This window comes from Phoca vitulina, unplaced genomic scaffold, assembly GCF_004348235.1.
Source record: "Phoca vitulina isolate PV1807 unplaced genomic scaffold, GSC_HSeal_1.0 scaffold8, whole genome shotgun sequence".
Classification (NCBI taxonomy): Eukaryota; Metazoa; Chordata; class Mammalia; order Carnivora; family Phocidae; genus Phoca; species Phoca vitulina.
The window spans coordinates 63,166,585-63,178,740 of NW_022589711.1; the positions used below are offsets into that span (position 1 = coordinate 63,166,585).

General features: G+C 42.7%; 1 protein-coding gene across 3 annotated transcripts in view; it reads left to right on the top strand.

Annotated features, from left to right (window-relative positions):
• The first annotated feature begins 2,243 nt into the window (after window positions 1-2,243).
• Window positions 2,244-12,156, top strand: part of GNB4 (G protein subunit beta 4) — a 58,839-nt gene continuing 48,926 nt past the window's right edge. Inside the window, exon 1 of one of the 3 annotated variants that reach the window (XM_032407153.1) lies at window positions 2,244-2,459. The gene's annotated coding sequence lies outside the window, so the exon portion shown is untranslated. Of the gene's footprint in view, window positions 2,460-2,613; window positions 2,778-3,058; window positions 3,102-12,156 lie in introns of those variants that run through there. The other 2 variants (XM_032407154.1, XM_032407155.1) reach the window with 2 other exon arrangements.

The following is a 12,156-nucleotide window of genomic DNA, read 5'->3' on the forward strand; positions in this document are numbered from 1 at the left end:
ATCAGCCGATGGCACCCAAACACAAGAACACCGGGTTTAAGCATTAGAAGCAGGATACATCACTACAATTGTCTACACAAATCAGCAGGCTTCAAAAATATTAACACAACACTTTCTCTCTTTTTTTTTTCTTTCTTTCTTTCTTTCTTTCTTTCTTTCTTTCTTTCTTTCTTTCTTTCTTTCTTTCTTTCCCTCTCTCTCGTTTTCTTCTGACATGGATTACATTATCATTTGCAATACTACTAATTGCTGGATCACTTAGATGCATTACTGTGCTCTTAGGAAATTATTCCTGGTAATGAAATTCTTTTCATCAGTTCCACTTTCAGATTTGCAATACAGGCTTGTCCTTTAACAAGTAAGTGTTCTTTTCAGAAAAATATGCAGCAGATGTGGCAAAACAGAAACATAATATTCTTGGAAGTGGGCTAGTTTGGATAACAATTAAACTTTCGTATTTAGACTTTATTCTTCTAGTAATTTCTCTGTCCGCATCCAGATTTTCACAAAGGTCGAAGTCATCATTTTGTGTAATTTATTCTCAAATCCTCAAACAAAGGTCAGTAAAATTCTTGTTATATCTTCTCAGATTTTTGTAGTAAGGAGCTGTTGATTTATATTTCCCCCATTCTTTTCTGGAATAGAATATTTCAGTAATTTCCACCAGGTTTTCCTAAATACCAGCAACTTGTTTTTCAATGAATAAACTTAACCAGATTACCTCTCAAAGGCCTATAATATCTGTTAAGTTCCAGGGCACAAGAACAAGACAGAAAATATCTTTCTTATCTGTAAAATGGGGATAAAGTACACATTGTAAGGTCAGTATGAGAACTAAGCACAGTACAAGAAAGCAGAGAGCCAGGTGTATAATAGGAATTCTCTAAATAATAATTTCCCTTTGCTTCCTTTTTAAAATGACAGTACTAAAGCTCAGGATTTAATCATTAAAGCAAACAGTGACAGATGCAAACCATTCAAGTCTCAATCAACTTTTCGACACTTTGGTATGTAGAATATTTGACATTTCTCCTTCCTTCTTCATGGAAAAAGCACCCCACATCAGGGAAAATTAAAAATTTTTGGGAAAAACACCTATAATTTCATCATCCTAGCACTACAACAGTTTCCATTTTTATCATGGTCTGGCTTTTATACAAAACGGCCACATTTTCTGCACAGTCGCAATGAGACTGTGCTTCGCATGGCATCATCTCCTTTAAGGTACTAAGAGATTTATTCCAGGTGATAGTGGGAAGCTGCCGACGAGGAAGGAATGCAAAGCTGCGGAGGTGTTAAAGTTCTCTCACATTGTTCAAACCTTTCTCCAGCACAGAAACTCCACAAAGAACTCCTCGGCAGTATTCGTTACCCAGGGCGGTTTCTTTAAATTGTTTGACGTCAGAGAAGGAATGCTATAGCAACAGACTGTCAAACTGGAATTAACTCAGAAGAAGGATGGGGGTGGGGAGAGGAAAACTGCTCCCGGGCGGTACTGACTTCAGAGGAAGCAAATTGGGTAGTTGCATTCATTTTATGACATTTTAAACATAAAACACCCGGAGAAATGTGAAAGAAAAAGTCGGTTGAGATGCATATGATGTTTAACTCATGCAGAGATGAGCGACTTGCCAGGGTTATCGGAAAGGCCTCGTTTCATCAGTAACAATAACTTCCAAGGATTGGTCATGTATTTAGAGGCAGGCTCTGTGCAAACCGTATCTCATTTAATATTTTAGCACCTTTATGAGGCAGGTTATCATCCCTATTTTGCCCATGACCGAGCTGAGTCCCTGAGACGTACACGGTCACCCGACCAGCGATGGTAGAGCCGGGATTCCAACGCAATTTAGTGTGACTCTGGGCTCCAGTTTACTTTCTTAAACATAAATTCCAGACTGTTAAACCTAAACGGGACCTTGGGGTCCTCTACGTCAGCCCCCCATCCTGCCCACGAGCAAACTGAGGCTTCTGCGGTGCCAGGAAGGAAATCGGCCACACCACTTGGGCGCAACTCAGAAGTGTGCTCCGGCGTCCAGGCGCCACAAGGACAAGAAAACGAAACTGCCTGGGAATTAATGTTTTTCTTCTTTTTCTAGCAGGAAACGAGAGAGAAAATAGGAAGCAGAAGCTGCGCGGTGCGCCCGCTGCCTTCGCCCCCCGGCCCCCGCCCCGGCGACGCGCGCTCCAGGGTGCGCGCGTGCCCGCGGCGCGTCCCCAGCGGGCCCGCGCGCCTCGTGCCTCGCGCCTCGCGCCTCGAGCCACGTCCCCGCCCCGGGCCTGGCGCGCCGCGGAGTTGGCTGCTGGGCGGCGCGGGCCTGGGTGTGGCCGGCGGATCTCCGCGGCGCTAGTCTCGGCGGTGCGCTGTGCTCTGCACGCCGGCTCCGCGCTCGAGGGGCTGCTGAGCTCCCCGCGGACTCAGGCAGCGGCTGGTCGACGCGGATCCGAGCTCCCTCCAGGTAGGCGGCGATCGCACGCGCCGCGGCTCGTCGGAGCGCCCCGCTGGGGGATCCCGGGCTTCCCGCAGGGGGCGTGGGGCGCCTCGGGGCCGCCCCGGCGGAACCCCGCCCGGTGGTGGCGTGGGGCTAGCCGGGTCGGGCGCCCTGGGCGGCGGAGCCTGCCCGGCAGGGACGGGACGGGCGCGCCTTGGTCGCGCTGTGCTCCCGCGCGGGGGCCAGCCCCTCGGCCGCCGCCTCGGGCACTTCCTGGGCGGCTCGGACTGCTCGCTCTGGGAGGCGAGGGGGCGGCCTGGAGTCCCTCGGCCTCCAGACCCCCAGGTCGGTCCCCTACGCCCCGAGGCCTCGCCGGGCGGCTCAGAGCGCGAGCTCGTGGCTGCCCTGAAAATAGCGGTTATTCGGGACTGCCCAGAAGGGTTATTGGGTAGCTCATAAAAGTTTTACGCTGAGTGCTAAAAATGAGACTAGTGGTTGCGTGTTAAATTTGTTTTGGAAATGATATGTCCAGTATTGGGGCGCGGGGTAATGGATTATGAATTCTTGTGAATTCTGCACATGATAAAATGTTTTCCTTTTCTCTCCACATTCTTTTTCTGCTTCAGAACACAAATGATTGCCTTCTACTTTGATATTTATTGCTATACGGTAAGGGAAGACTGAATTTCCAAAAGTTTAAGAACAGACTTTCATTTGTTTATAGAACCGATGCTTTGTTATTTTGCATCTCGCTCTCTCTCTCTCTCGGTGTCTCTCTTCCCTTTTCTCCCATTCCTTCCCTTTCTCTTTTGGTAGAGGATGTGGATACATCTTTTTCTCTTTCGGCCACTGGCAGAATAGCTCGGCGTGTAGATTAGCACCCTGCTGGGAAGTTTTCTTAAGACATTTGAGATTTAATTGTTGATCACAACGCTTTATTATCATTCCTTCTTCGTGTTGCAAACTGAGATTGTGACCTTTGAGTACATCTTCTAGAACACAGAGCACACACTGCTTATTTAAGATGAAAGGGAAGTCTTTTCTAGTCGTGGAGGAAAAGGACGGTTTGGATACATAAAATTGTATGCTTTGAGTCTCTTTGCCATTGTACATTTTAAGACTCTAGTGTGGAGCTTTTGGGTTATTACCGACCCGCGGCTCTGAAAGTTTATTGTATATTTCAGTATTTGGCTAAAGATCATTTTAAGATTTTCCGTGTTGCATTTTGGTTTGTAGATGAATTTGAAACTGAAACAGAAGCTTTTAAAATACTGTTTTATTGAACGCGGTTAACTATCTTGTGTATACACATTTATTAAATTATAAAATTGGTTACCGTGGCTTGCAATACATTCAGGTTCATCTCTGTGAGCCATAAGCATTGTTTAGGGGGTTATTCTGAGTCATTGGTCTTTGTTAACCTGTAGAATTGCTTCTTTTATTATTTTTTCCAGCTTTATTGAGATACAATTGACATACAACATGGTATAAGTTTAAAGTAAACAACGTGATGACTTTATATTCATATATATTGCAAAATGATGACCATAGTAAGATTGGTTAACATATTCATCACTTGTGTGTGCCTCTGGCTGTGTTTAGCAACTTTCAAGTACAGAATACAGTGTTAACAGTAGTATCGGTGCTGTACCTTATATTCTCAGAGCGTACTCGCTTATAACTGGAAGTTTGTACCATTTGATCAACATCTCCCCAGAATTGTTTCTTTTAAGTCATTGGCGCTTTAGTATGGTGGCACATATTTTTACACTTTAAAAATAGATTCTGGGACATTTTGAAAATTGAGAATTGGAACAAAGTATCGGACATTTTTCTGCCCTTACCAAGTACTGCCTGAGATGGTGTGATTTCTCGAGTTTTTCAGGCATGTTACTAAAGTACACTTTGTTACTAGTTTCTTTACCTTGCTGGCTGGTTTAACCTGGGTTTGTTGTAGGGACTAATTATTAGACATTTGTTCTGGGCCAGGGGTGATGCTATACATTATTCTATTTACATCTCACATGAACTTGGCAAAGGAGGCATTCTCCAGTTCTACAGGTAAGGAACCTATGCCCCTGAAATCTAACATAACTTGCCTGTGGTCATGTAGCTGTTTAGTCACTCAACTGGGATTCAAGGCCAGACCTCTCTGAATCTGAAGTCCACGTTCTTTCCTCTGTGCCACATTGACTTCGTGCCAGGACATGAGGAATGACCCTCAGTTACTCGTTAGCATATTTGTAAATTTTCCAAGACATGCCAGAGATGTGGATTTGTTTTTCCAGCATGGTTGTTACTATCCGTCTGTGTTATTGTGCAGATCCTCATGTCAGCCATTCTCTCACCTCTCTGTTCCTGGTTCAATGTCTGGCTCACTCAAAGTTCGAGACCTCCCTCTTGCGAGGGCAGATTTTCTCCTGTTGACGTTAATAGGTAATGAAAACTTGATTATCCTTCCAAAATAATAACCCCATTTTTATGTGGGTTTTCTAGAGCCATAGATACAACTATTTTGGAAGGTTATAAACAGTATGACGGTGTCTTTTGAAATACGGGAACCCTCTGATATTCCTCAAATTAAACCAGAAGATATTTCTTTTAAAGATTTTATTTATTTATTTGTCAGGGAGAGAGAGCGCACAAGCAGGGGGAATGGCAGGTAGAGGGAGAGGGGGAAGCAGACTCCCTGCTGAGCAGGGAGGACAATTCGGGCTTGATCCCAGGACCCTGACCTGAGCCGAAGGCAAATGATTGAGCCACTCAGGCGCTCCTGTGTCTCCCATCTTAAAATTCTTTTCTTGACCTATTATTCTGCCCCATGTCTCTGGCTCCACATTGAGAAAGCTTTTTTTTTTTTTAGAAAATGTAATTTTTTGAGAGAATAAAAATAAATACAGGAGAGGATAACCAGAAACTAATTAGTTACCTACAGGGGGTGGGTAGGAACTGAGTAGAAGGCATAATGGAGGGAACAGCACTGCTGTGATTTTATCTTTTTGTATAGTTTTGGAAACTTGTTTATGTTTTATATGTTCAAAAATAAAATGAACAAGTTTGAAAGAAAAATCCTGCAAAATTTAATACAAACAGGAACAAAGGAACCAACTATATTTCAACGAATAACATGAATTCTCTGAAGAAAAGAAAAATCCAAGTAAGTTTTTAATACACCACTTTGACTATCTACCTTTAATCTAGAGAGAGAAAGGACTGCAAAAAAAAAAAAAAAATCTTGAGTCCTTTGTAGTAAACTGGTTTTTTATAGTGGTAGAGATATAGCAAGTCTTGGACTATTTTCTATGTATCATAGAAATGAGCAAATGAGTAAATTCGTAGATTTTTAAAAAAGATTTTATTTATTTTACAGAGAGAGCACAAGCAGGGCGAGCGGCAGGCAGAGGGAGAGGGAGAAGCAGGCTCCCCGCCGAGCAAGGAGCCCGATGGGGGGCTCGATCCCAGGACCCTGAGATCATGACCCAAGCTGAAGCCAGACACTTAACCGACTGAGCCACCCAGGTGCCCCAAATTCATTGATATTTTTTGAGGTAGGGTTTTCACTGTGGGAGAAGGGAAATAAAGATATGAAATGGAAGAAGGCAGTGAAGCACTCTTTGGTGTTGGATTGGATTTAGAGTTACATATTTCCTAGCTCTGTGTGATGGAAAGGTCTAGAAGCAATGACACCCTAGTAGCAGTGAGCACAAGTAGTGCCCAGATCTAAATGGCTGATTCCAGGGCTGGGGCAGGGAAAGTAGAAGAGCCTAGAACACAAGGTTAGGAAGTATTCCCCCAAATGGTGGTAGCACATCAAAAGGACATAGGAACTAGCTTGAACAGCCAAATCTGGGAAAATTTGAGCCTGAAAATGAATAATGATAGTAACGGATTATAACCCATTGAATAAAATAAGAATCCACAAGTTTATAATAAATAAAGGAAAAGGAGAAAGCATTTTCAGTTGACTGCCAGTAAAAATGTAGAAAGTGCAATAGAATTAGAAGGGTGACTGGTTTACAACCATCATGGTCATGTTGATTCATGCGAGCATCACTAATAGAGAAAATTGGATGGGGAAAAGGGTACTAATACGGTTTCCAGTGGCCTCTCCAGAGATTAATGACCGAGGGGAAAAGGAATACTTCACAGTGCAGAAATCAGGCAGACACCATCTCAACCAAATGATGAAAGTTAACATCACCAGTAGCAGGATAAACAGGTTCCTCTTGGGGCGCCTGGGTGACTCAGTTGGTTAAGTGTCTGCCTTCAGCTCAGGTTGTGATCCCAGGGTCCTGGGATCCAGCCCCGCATCAGGCAGGGATCCCTGCTCAGCCGGGAGCCTGCTTCTCCCTCTGCCTCTGTTGCTCCCCCTGCTTGTGCACACGCTCTCTCTCTCTCTCTCTGACAAATAAATAAAATCTTAAAAACAACAACAAAACAGGTTCCTCTTGATGTGCTTGAACTGGGGACATCATTACTTTTCTGTGGTTTTTCTAAAATGCATGACCAAAATCTACATAGAAGAAACAATTGAGGGACCTTAATTGAGGGTCGTTCTACAGACTTTTCCAATATGCTAATGTCATGAAAGACAAAGGCAAAGGAAATGTTCTAGATTAAAGGAAGTTTGGGGCATTTGGGTGGCTCAGTCGGTTTAGCATCTGCCTTCAGCTCAGGTCATGATCCCAGGGTCCTGGGATTGAGTCCGGCCGGGTTCCCTGCTCAGCAGGGAATCTGCTTCTCCCTCTCCTCTACCCCTCCCCCCTGCTTGTACACATGCGCGCTCTCTCTCTCTTTTTCTCTCTCTTTCTCTCTAGTGTGTGCGCTCTTTTGCTCAAATAAAATCTTTAAAAAAAAAAGGAAAGAATGCTAAAAAAAAAAATAAAGAAAGATAGTTTAAGAGACCTGACAAAGTGCAATGCATAATCCTAGATTGGATCTTGGATTGGAAAATCTAACTGACATCAGGACATTGGCAGAATTTGAATAAGTACTGAATATTAAATAATAGTATTGCAGGGCGCCTAGGTGGCTCAGTCGTTAAGCATCTGCCTTCGGCTCAGGTCGTGGTCCAAGGGTCCTGGGATCGAGCCTCGCATCGGGCTCCCTGCTCAAGGGGAGCTTGCTTCTCCCTCTCCCACTCCCCCTGCTTGTGTTCCTTCTCTCGCTGTGTCTCTGTCAAATAAATAAAATCTTTAAAAAAAAATAGTATTGCGTCAATATTAAGTTCCCTGAATTTGGTTATTGTACTGTGGTTATATAAGACAATGCCCTTGTTCTTAGAAGATACACAGTGAGTTATTAGGAGTAAATGGTCAAAATATCTTCAGTTTACTCTCACAATGGACAAGCAATAATAATTATTACATATGAAGAGAGAATGATAAAGCAAACGTGGCAAATATTAATAATTAGTGAACCTAAGTGAAAGGTCTAAGAGTATTTATTCACCATACTACTTTTTTCAGCTTTGTTTGAAATTTTAAAAAATATTAAAAATAGGGCGCCTGGGTGGCTCAGTTGGTTAAGCGACTGCCTTCGGCTCAGGTCATGATCCCGGAGTCCTGGGATTGAGTCCCACATCGGGCTCCCGGCTCGGCGGGGAGCCTGCTTCTCCCTCTGACCCCATCCCCTCTTATTCTGTTTCCCTCCCTCTAAATAAAAAAAAAAAAAAAAAAAAAAAAATTAAAAATAAAACTTCAAAAAATAATAAAGCTACTTTGTGTCCAAAAACAACAACAAAAAATCTTTGAAGGATTCCATGTAGGCTTTATCTACTCCTCAACTCCCCGTCTCCCCTCTTCTAAACCCACTCCAGAGTGGCTTTATCCTTCTTGTGCTGTGAAAAAAACCATTCTTCTCGAAGGTCACCAGTGACATCAGTCTTGCCACGTTAGATCTCTTGGCCACCTTTCACACGGGTAATGGAGAACTCCTTCTGGCTGAAGCAATTTTCCCTTGGCTTCTGGGACATGGACTCTGATTTTCATCCTGCTCCACTGGTGATAGCTTCTTACTCTCCTCAGAAAATGGTGTTATCATCCACCCAGTTGCTTAGGCTAACAATTCTAAGAATAATCTTTAATTCTCCTGTTTCACTCATCCTACATCTGTTCCCCCATTGGCAACTCTAATGGGTTCTAACTTATTATTATTTCTAATTTGGCTATTTTTTATTGTTTCTACTGCCACCACCCTTGTGTCAAACCACCATCTTCCTGGGCCTGGACTACAGCAGTAGCTCCTAACTGGTCTTTCAGCTTCCAATCTCAGGCAGCAGAACCCATTACTATGAGATAAAATCTGAAGTTTTTACTGTGGTCAGGAGGCCCACATGATTACATGGTTGGTCTCCTGCTCACCCCCTCTAATCTTTTCTGCTTTGCTCCCTCCCCTCCAGCCTCTATCGTCTCTGTTGTTGATTTAGCATGCCAGGTTAGTCTCTGCCTCAGGACCTTTGCATTTACTGTTTATTTTTCCTGGAATGCTCTTCTCCCATTTAAGGCATGACTCATTCTATCATTTCATTCAGGCTTTACAGATTAATTTATTTAAAAATAGCCTTCCTTGTTGCTGACTTGTTGCAGGTTTTTTTCTCCTGCATAGTACTTATCTGTACTTGAAATTGTTGTTTATTTATGTGCTTTATTATCTGTCTCCTAGACAGATATAGAATAAAGCTCCATGACAACAGAGCCTTTTGTTTGTTTTGTTTACTGCTGAATCCCTAGAGCCTGGAATGTGTCTGGCATGTGGTTGGAACTCAGATATTTGTTGAATGAATAAATGCATGAATTAATATATTCCAGCTTTTTTGCTGTGTTTTACCTAATACCGTTTCAAATGGAGAAGATTGTCTCAGAGAATCCTATAATGTAAAGTTTCTTGGTGATAACTGCTAAAGCTTCTCTGGAAGCTAACAAGTTGTTAATTTTGTTTCCCAGCTTCATCTTTCTTTTGTCTGCCCTCTGGTGGATGTAATCCTGATAAGCAGCCAGACGAGTACAGTAGGTCACTAGGAAGAAACAAAAAGGGAAAAATCTTGACCACAAACTGGATAATTAACTTTTAAATTACAAAGATTAAAAAATTTTAATTTTGGGGGCGCCTGGGTGGCTCAGTCGTTAAGCGTCTGCCTTTGGCTCAGGTCATGATCCCAGGGTCCTGGGATCGAGCCCCGCGTCGGGCTCTCCGCTCAGCGGAAAGCCTGCTTCTCCCTCTACCACTCCCCCTGCTTGTGTTCCCTCTCTCGCTGTGTCTCTCTCTGTCAAATTAAAAAAAAAAAAAAAAAATTAATTTTTGGTAAGCGTCTAAATTAACCATATTAATATTGGAAAGAATGACAAGAAAAAGGACACTATTTAAAGAGAGATCTGGTTTAGGATGTAAAAAAAAAAAAAAAAAAAACTAGCTCCAAAATGTTTTGACTATTTAAATAATTCCTGCTTAAGTATACTTCTTTCTTTTAAAATATTTTTTAAAGGGCGCCTGGGTGGCTCAGTTGGTTAAGCGACTGCCTTCGGTTCAGGTCATGATCCTGGAGTCCCAGGATCGAGTCCCGCATCGGGCTCCCTGCTCGGCGGGGAGTCTGCTTCTCCCTCTGACCCTCCCCCCTCTCATGCTCTCTCTCTCTCATTCTCTCTCTCAAATAAATAAATAAAGGGGCGCCTGGGTGGCTCAGTTGGTTAAGCGACGGCCTTCGGCTCAGGTCATGATCCTGGAGTCCCAGGATCGAGTCCCGCATCGGGCTCCCTGCTCGGCAGGGAGTCTGCTTCTCCCTCTGACCCTCCTCCCTCTCATGCTCTCTGTCTCTCATTCTCTCTCTCTCAAATAAATAAATAAAATAAAATAAAATAAAATAAATAAATAAATAAATAAAATCTTTAAAAAAATAAATAAAAAATAAAATATTTTTAAAAGATTTTATTTATTTATTTGAGAGAGAGAGAGACAGAACACAAGCAGGGGGAGTGGAGAGGGAGAGGCCGACTCCCCACTGAGCAGGGAGCCCGATGCGGGGTTTGATCCCAGCACCCTGGGATCATGACCTGAGCCGAAGGCAGACGCTTAATGACTGAGCCACCCAGGCGCCCCCTCTTAAAATATTTTTAGTATTTTTCCATTTTTAGTTCACAGACACCTTTTTCTCAACTACTATTAATTTCAGTTAGTCTTTTGACTTTTCCATATGTCAGTTAACATATGCCAGTGGAGAAGCCCGTACAAACCCCAACAGTTGGGTAGTCCAGGCAACACTCTTAGTTACTATGCTACCCGACAGCCTTCCTGTTGTCCTAGGGACGGCGCAGGTACCAAAGAATTTCCTTTGGTGCAATAGTGATGAATAAACAATGCTTGGTAAGTTTACAATATGTGTTCCTCAATACCATTTTTCCAGTATGCATTATGGAGAGCCTTCTGGAATTGTTCAAAGTTATATCTTATTTAATTTGTTTTGCGGTAGCAATCACATTAAATGATTTTAACACTCGTGTACTACTGACTTGCTAAAATAACATAAATGTAAAGTTTCTCTTAATGTCCATCTTTAATATTTAAGGCAGTACATGGGGCGCCTGGGTGGCTCAGTCGTTAAGCGTCTGCCTTCGGCTCAGGTCATGATCCCAGGGTCCTGGGATCGAGCCCCCCGTGGAGCTCCCTGCTCCACGGGAAGCCTGCTTCTCCCTCTCCCTCTCCCTCTGCTTGTGTTCCTTCTCTCGCTGTCTCTCTCTGTCAAATAAATAAATATTAAAAATATATATATATTTAAGGCAGTACATAGCTTAAATATCCCCTCTTCTCCTACCCAGTTTTGGCTTTAGCAGGGTTGTTTCCTGCGCTGTTTGGTTATTACCAAGGACGCTTAGTATATACCTTGCTGGGTAAGGGCGTCCTCCCACCAAAATGCTTACCTTACGGTTGAAACCCCAAAAGAGAGCATTTGCTCAGGGGCTGTCAGTGCTGGGCATCTTTGCAAGTATTTAGGGCTCTGAGGTTCTCTTCACAGCTACGTAATATTTCATTGTATGGATTTACCATATTTGCTCTCCTGTTGATTTATGTTTGTAACTTTTTTGTTAAAAACAACTGAAGAGTGACGGTCCTTAAACGTTCATTCTTACTTATGCAAAAATACTATGTTTTTAGAAGTCTTACTGTTTCTTCATCTTCTAACTTGTAATACATTTTTAGCGATGGAGAAATTGGTAGAATCTGTACCGTAGAGAGAGAACACTGCTTTGGAATAGACAAAGGTGAGGACGGTGGTCCCTGGGCTTGTGTGGAGGGATTTTGGCATTTTTGTTACGGTAACGTGTAGCAATGGCTGACTCATTTTTCTTTTCCCCTTCAGTTTTTATGAGTTCCCCACCTACACACCCTTACCCGGGAATTGTTTAAAGAGTGAAATTTGGGCTTTAACTATTTAGTAATGTAAAATCAAAAACCCAGTAATAACACCTTAAGCTGAATGAGACTTCGTTGTCTAACTGGCATGCAACATAGATTATACATTGTATTTAGGATAGTTAACAAGGCTTATAGTGACCATGTTTTTATAAGGAAATAATTTAAACATTTTTTTATTTTCTAGACTTCTGTAAATTAAATTATGTACTTAATAGAAAAATGGAGGACAGCTAATTATTTAAGGAAATTGAAGTTTATCAACAAGGGATCTTCATTATGTGCGTTACTTACGAAATGGGTCTCTGGGGAAGCTGTT